At 35.9% G+C, this 5,977-nt stretch overlaps 1 pseudogene; it reads right to left on the bottom strand.

The window, feature by feature from the left end:
• Positions 1 to 5,562: 5,562 nt before the first annotated feature.
• Positions 5,563 to 5,684, bottom strand: LOC129881220 (5S ribosomal RNA; annotated as a pseudogene).
• Between the last annotated feature and the right edge of the window lie 293 nt (positions 5,685 to 5,977).

The following is a 5,977-nucleotide window of genomic DNA, read 5'->3' on the forward strand; positions in this document are numbered from 1 at the left end:
CTTGATAGGGCACATTACTTAGCCATCCATCTACATGTATGCATATTCTAAAATTGATATATGTGTCAAATCTTCCTTGTAAGATCCCAACTTCAACATGATATGGAGGACTTTATTAAAATATCCTTAGTACTTAAGTAAACAACACAATGAGGGCATATAACATATGGAAAAATAAGTCACATAAAGGAACATAAGGAAGAGGGACAAAGGATTACTTCATATACGAAAAATAATTCCCAAGAAAGTTCTTTAGTATATGAATAGTGAACACAAGAGGCCTACGACACTAGTAAATTGTGCTATGATCTGTATGAAAGTAAGTTGTAAAATCATGTAATATGTGAGCATGTGAAATAGGTACCATGTGACAAAATGAACAAAGTCATGTAACAGAAGATGAATTAAAAAGCATTAGTATATGAGTATGTGGATTACAAAACCGGTTGAGAAAGTAGAATAGATGATCACCTAACATGTGACCACTAAAGCTAAAATAATATATATCCTATTAGCAAGTGGACTAGACATATAGCCTATAATCAAGTGAAATGTGAATCACATGGATAGGTGGACTATGCATGTATAAGTGGAGTAGCACATGGTTACTATATTTTACAAAATCTTAGCAACTGAGCATATAATACATGGACAAATAAGTGATGGGATCTGTAATGTATTGAGAAAGTATACTAGATGAGAACCTAACAATTGACCACTCAAGCTACAAAAAAATAAAACCTATTAGCGGGTGGAATAGACATATAGCCTATAATAAAGTGTAATGTGAATCACATGGGTAGATGTGGACTATACATATATAAGTGGAGTAGCACATAAGTACTATATTTTACAAAATATGAGCAAGTGAGCATTTAATACATGGAAAATTAAGCTATGGGCTCTGTAATGTATTGATAAAGTAGACTAGATGACCACCTAACATGTGACCACTAAAGCTACAACAAAATATAACCTATTAGCAAGTGGAATTGACATGTAGTCTATAATAAAGTTAAATGCAATTCACATGGGTAGGTGGACTATACATGTATAAGTGGAGTAGCACATGAGTACTATATTTTACAAAATGTGAGCAAGTGAGCATATAATATATGGACAAATAAGTTATGGGGTATGGAATGTAAACGAGTAGGTTATGAGCCATGTGACATATAGGTGGATGATCTATGAAGCATATAATATATAAACAATAATATCCATGAGAAAGTAATTATAGTGTATAAAATATAAGCCATTAATATATGATGTTTATAAAATATTTACAAGTGATCTATGATAAACAAATGGTGAACTAGAACAAGGTCATACAAAATATATAACAAAAAGCTAGAGTTTTATGAAGCAGATTACACCTACATACAAGTGCTCCATTTAATATGTAACATATGGAAAAATAATCCATAATGAGGAATAGGACATGTAACATGTATAATTTTGTATGTAATCAGAGCCTTTGGAAACAACGTGACATCCTATAGAAACACTCTACCTAATCTTAAATGCAAGGATACTACCTCTAGTTCTAAGTCATAGCTGGTGTAACTCCACTTTTGTTTCTTTACTCATCATAAAGCATATGCAATTTTCCTGTGTTGTCTCATTCCCCTGAGAAATCTTTTAATCAGTATTCCAACCATTAGAACTAACTTTAATTTTCCAAGTTACCATAAATATTGGAGAAAAGACAAAGGAGAAATTCTCTAAAATTCATTTCTAGGACTGAGAAGTTGGGCCCAACTCTATTTTGTTACAAGAAGGAAATAACTCGCTCTCAACGTTTAATACCTTATTAAGGTTCAAATAAGGAAATGAACAAGTGAAAATTGAGGGCATCATACCACGTAATCAAGTGAATCTTGGTAGTGGGAGTAAAATGAATATGTGATACCTATAACTTAGAAATTGACTTCGTTGTAAGTTGACAATAATCTCATAAAAGGAACCATCTTTTTTTCATAAAAATCATGCAAGTGCATTTTAGGGACCGCACCAGGTGAAATATATCTTCTACCAAAGTGACATTTCAATAGCACTCGCTATTATTATAGTTATAATAGTAAATATCAACATTCAAATCAATAGAAAAATGGCTTATTTCTCTAATCAAAAGTTGAAAAAGTTATTCAGAAAATATTTTGGATACGTTTTTGCAATGGTTAAAGTTAATAAGTTGATATCTCTTACTTATGTCACTGTCACGATCCAACTCCATAGGCCGTGACTGGTATCCAATTAGGGAACCCATACGTACACTTAGACCCAATGAGTATGTTAGCCGAATAATCATATAAAGAAATAAAAGAATAGCTAGAGTGCGCACGAAAATAGATGTAGCATACGAAGGCCGTTAAGGACATCACAGAACATAAAGCCCAAAACATATATAAAGAACCCATATCACAAGTCTACAGACCTCTACAAAATGCTAGCCTAGTCATATAACGGGACAGGGCCTTGTCGTACCCCTGAATAAACAAACATTTATATTAAATGAACAGTATCAAAAGTTAGGCTCCGGAACAGTAGAGCACTTCCAACATTGCTGAGTAGAAACCCTAAGCTAGCAGATCTCCAAAGTTACCATCTGTACCTGCGGGCATGAAACACAGCCCCCGAAGAAAGAAGGGTCAGTACAACATATGTACTGAGTATGTAAAGCATGGACTGTAACAAGTAAAGCCATTACCAGAACAGAAGGTGAAAAAGTGAGCTAAATACCTAGAATATCAAAAAAGAATCATAATAAGAAATAATGTATGCAGATAAATATATGCCATATCCGGCCCCATTATGGGATACGGTGAAGAAAACGTGGTCGCCACCCTGTCACTGGCGCCACAGCACAATATATATCAAGAGTAGAGAATATCTCCATAACAGGTCATATGTGTAAATAGCACATCATAACTCCATAAATCCCATGTACAGGTCGTACCTGCTCCCTCACGTCGGGCACGACGAATAATACAGAGAAGTACGCACGATAACAAAACCTGGCCCGGGCTCGGTGAAGGAAACGTTGAGGCATCCGTGAGTGGAGTAGTGAGAAACGATATGCAATTTAAATCATATTTGAGACTCGATAGAATAATCAAAATGAACTTTCGTTCAAAATTGAGACAAAAGTCATATCAAGTACCTTTTCAAAGTCACTATGGACTATATCAAAATAGATCTTCTGGGAATCATATATATGTATCAAGGCATAACAAAATATCTTTTGGAAGTCGAGAAATTGTCCATCCTAGTGGCTTTAAGAATAGGAACTTCTTTGGAATCATATGAAAGTCATATACTTGCTTCATAAAAACCATGCCAAAAAGGGAGATTAGCTTTGTATACTTATGTCAAATCATGCTAAGAAAAGGAATAAGATTTACATACTTATGCCAAAGACATTCTAAAATAAAGTATAAGCCTTACATACGTATGCCAAAACATGCCAAAAGAAGAAAACGTTAGCTTTACATACCTGTTACGGGTTACTTTTTATCCCGTTCGTCTCGTCGTCCTTTAAACCTAAGTAACATAAAAGCAATACGAGTATTAACAACTCTTGGATTTCCATCACCTTAGGCTACACACGAGTATTTGTAGAACTCATCCCCTCACTCGCTTTCTTGACTAGTTCCCTAACTAGTTAAAGAGAACAAAAATCGGGCAGCATTTCCCCTATAATATGGCCTATCCGAATTTCCAATTATACTCCTAATAGCTACAGAGAACTAACAATAATAACCTTCAGCATATATATATACAATTAACATCAATCTTATATGACATAAACTCCAAAAGACTCGCTCAAAACCACGATACCAAAATAAGGTTTCTAGTTTCCGTTTTGCAAAACCTTTAACCGTACGAAGTGGGGGTGTCATGTGGCTACAACCAGAAGCTCCACCACCTCTTTTAGGACACATTTAGTCCCTGCAACACATACCACACACCTTCAGCCACACACCACAATCACAACACCTTGCTTCGACTACAATTTAACTATAGCGACTCCAATTTGGTTTGTTTCGAACGTCGAGCATATTTATGGAATTTTCATATTTCCATCCACTTACACAACGTGTAATATACTTCATAAAAACTCCATAAACTCTAAATTTAAAGTAAAACCCTTACCTTAACCTAAACTCGTAAAACTCGCCAAAACTATCAAAATGTGAATTCTGGACAGCCTACTATCTTGTATTTTCTCTTAGTTTCGAAGGGGTAATTTAGGAAAACAAGATTTATGGCCTGAACTAAAGTTATAGAAATGTGTCTTAGGGTCGCATACAATTTTGAAGCAACTCTACAACAATTCTATACCAAAAGATATGCCCAAAATACCAACAACAGCCCGTGTAGGATTTCCGAAATGAAATCTGGGCAGTACCTCACCTATACTTCATCATCCTTTTTAGAGAAGATAAAAGCAAAAATCGGTTTTATAGTATAAAAAAAGTTATATACCTATGAAATATATTTCCTAAACATCTTGAATTACTCGAAACGAAGCTTTACACAAGGAGTTATACTATTATTACTAACAACAGTCTCATTCCAAAAACTGGTTTGTTGACAAGAACGAGAACCTCCTCGGAACCCCAACTATAAATTTTATGTTATTAAACACCATTGCTTAACCAAAGAATACCTTAAACAATTAATTCACGAAATGAAATCGGAGGGCTTACCTTGCTTAACCAAATCCGTAGCTCTCTCTCCATGTTCTCCAAGTTTTTCTCCAAATTTTTTTAAGTGTAAAGATGCTGAAAAGTGAGTTGATCCAGCAATACACATGTATATATATATGTGTCCTTAAGTGGTGACACGTGGCAGCCCCCTAGGGCGCCACCTCAATCATGCATCCAATCCAAAGCGACCACGTGGTAGCGTGGGGTCCACCCAAGCTGTTGCATCACCTACTTGACCTTAAGTAGGTGCATCACCTGCTTGTCCAAGTAGGTGCATCACCTACTTGCTTCGAGTAGGCACGTTGTTTCCTTATTTCTCTTTCATGAGCCCGTAATCTCGTCTTACTTCAATAAGCTATGTATTTCTTGCTACTTAAGCTAGACGTATACTCAAGTAGCTTAGTATGTAAAATATCCCAAGTAATAGCTTTCACAAGTAAGTCAAGTCCTACGACTCACTACTTGACCTCCAACTTCTTTCGGTTTCTTATGACCCTATTTCCAATCTTCTCTATTATAGAGTATCTCCTTCTTCTTTCCTTAGGATTATTTGATAGTGTTATAGATTATCCGACTCACATGATGACTTCTACGAAACTTAAGAGCCTTCCCAGAAACTTAAGAAGCTTAAGAAGCATTCCAAGGTACCAAAGTACAGGGTGTAACATCCTTCCCCTCTTTAGAATATTCGTCCTCGAATGTGAACCAAAACCTTCCTCCGGATCTTATACCGACTATATAGAGAGTTCCTCTATCCCACTGCCATATCATATACTTAGATCAAGCAATCAATATCATAGTTCCAAAGGTTAGGATTACTTGTAGACATAGGGAATAGGTACGAATACTTGTGTTTCATTTCCTCTTTTGCTTCCCAGAGGGTCACCCATCATAGTACTACTCTTACCCAAGCACGCTTAACTTCAGAGTTCTGATGGGATCGGGTGCGTTAGTACTAGTATGATCGCATCTATCCCTTATGGGATCTCGTTCAAAGTTTAAGCGTTCCCATTTACATATGATAGCATCAGTTGATTTTCTCTTACGCTTGTACTTCTCTTGTCCAGTTCCCCCCTTTAGGGTGTATCTACGTCATTGTCTGTTTGTGTTATACTTTATGCCCTTATTTCCAATTTTCAAATGTGTAAGATTCCTTTCCAATACCTTTGGTATACCGCACCCTATCTATGCCTTCCTTTATACCACCCATACCTTTAGTTGCCTATATACGACATCTTAACATACTCGTGAGGTGATAATCCAAT

The sequence above is a fragment of the Solanum dulcamara genome, chromosome 2 (genome assembly GCF_947179165.1).
Source record: "Solanum dulcamara chromosome 2, daSolDulc1.2, whole genome shotgun sequence".
NCBI classification, from domain to species: domain Eukaryota; kingdom Viridiplantae; phylum Streptophyta; class Magnoliopsida; order Solanales; family Solanaceae; genus Solanum; species Solanum dulcamara.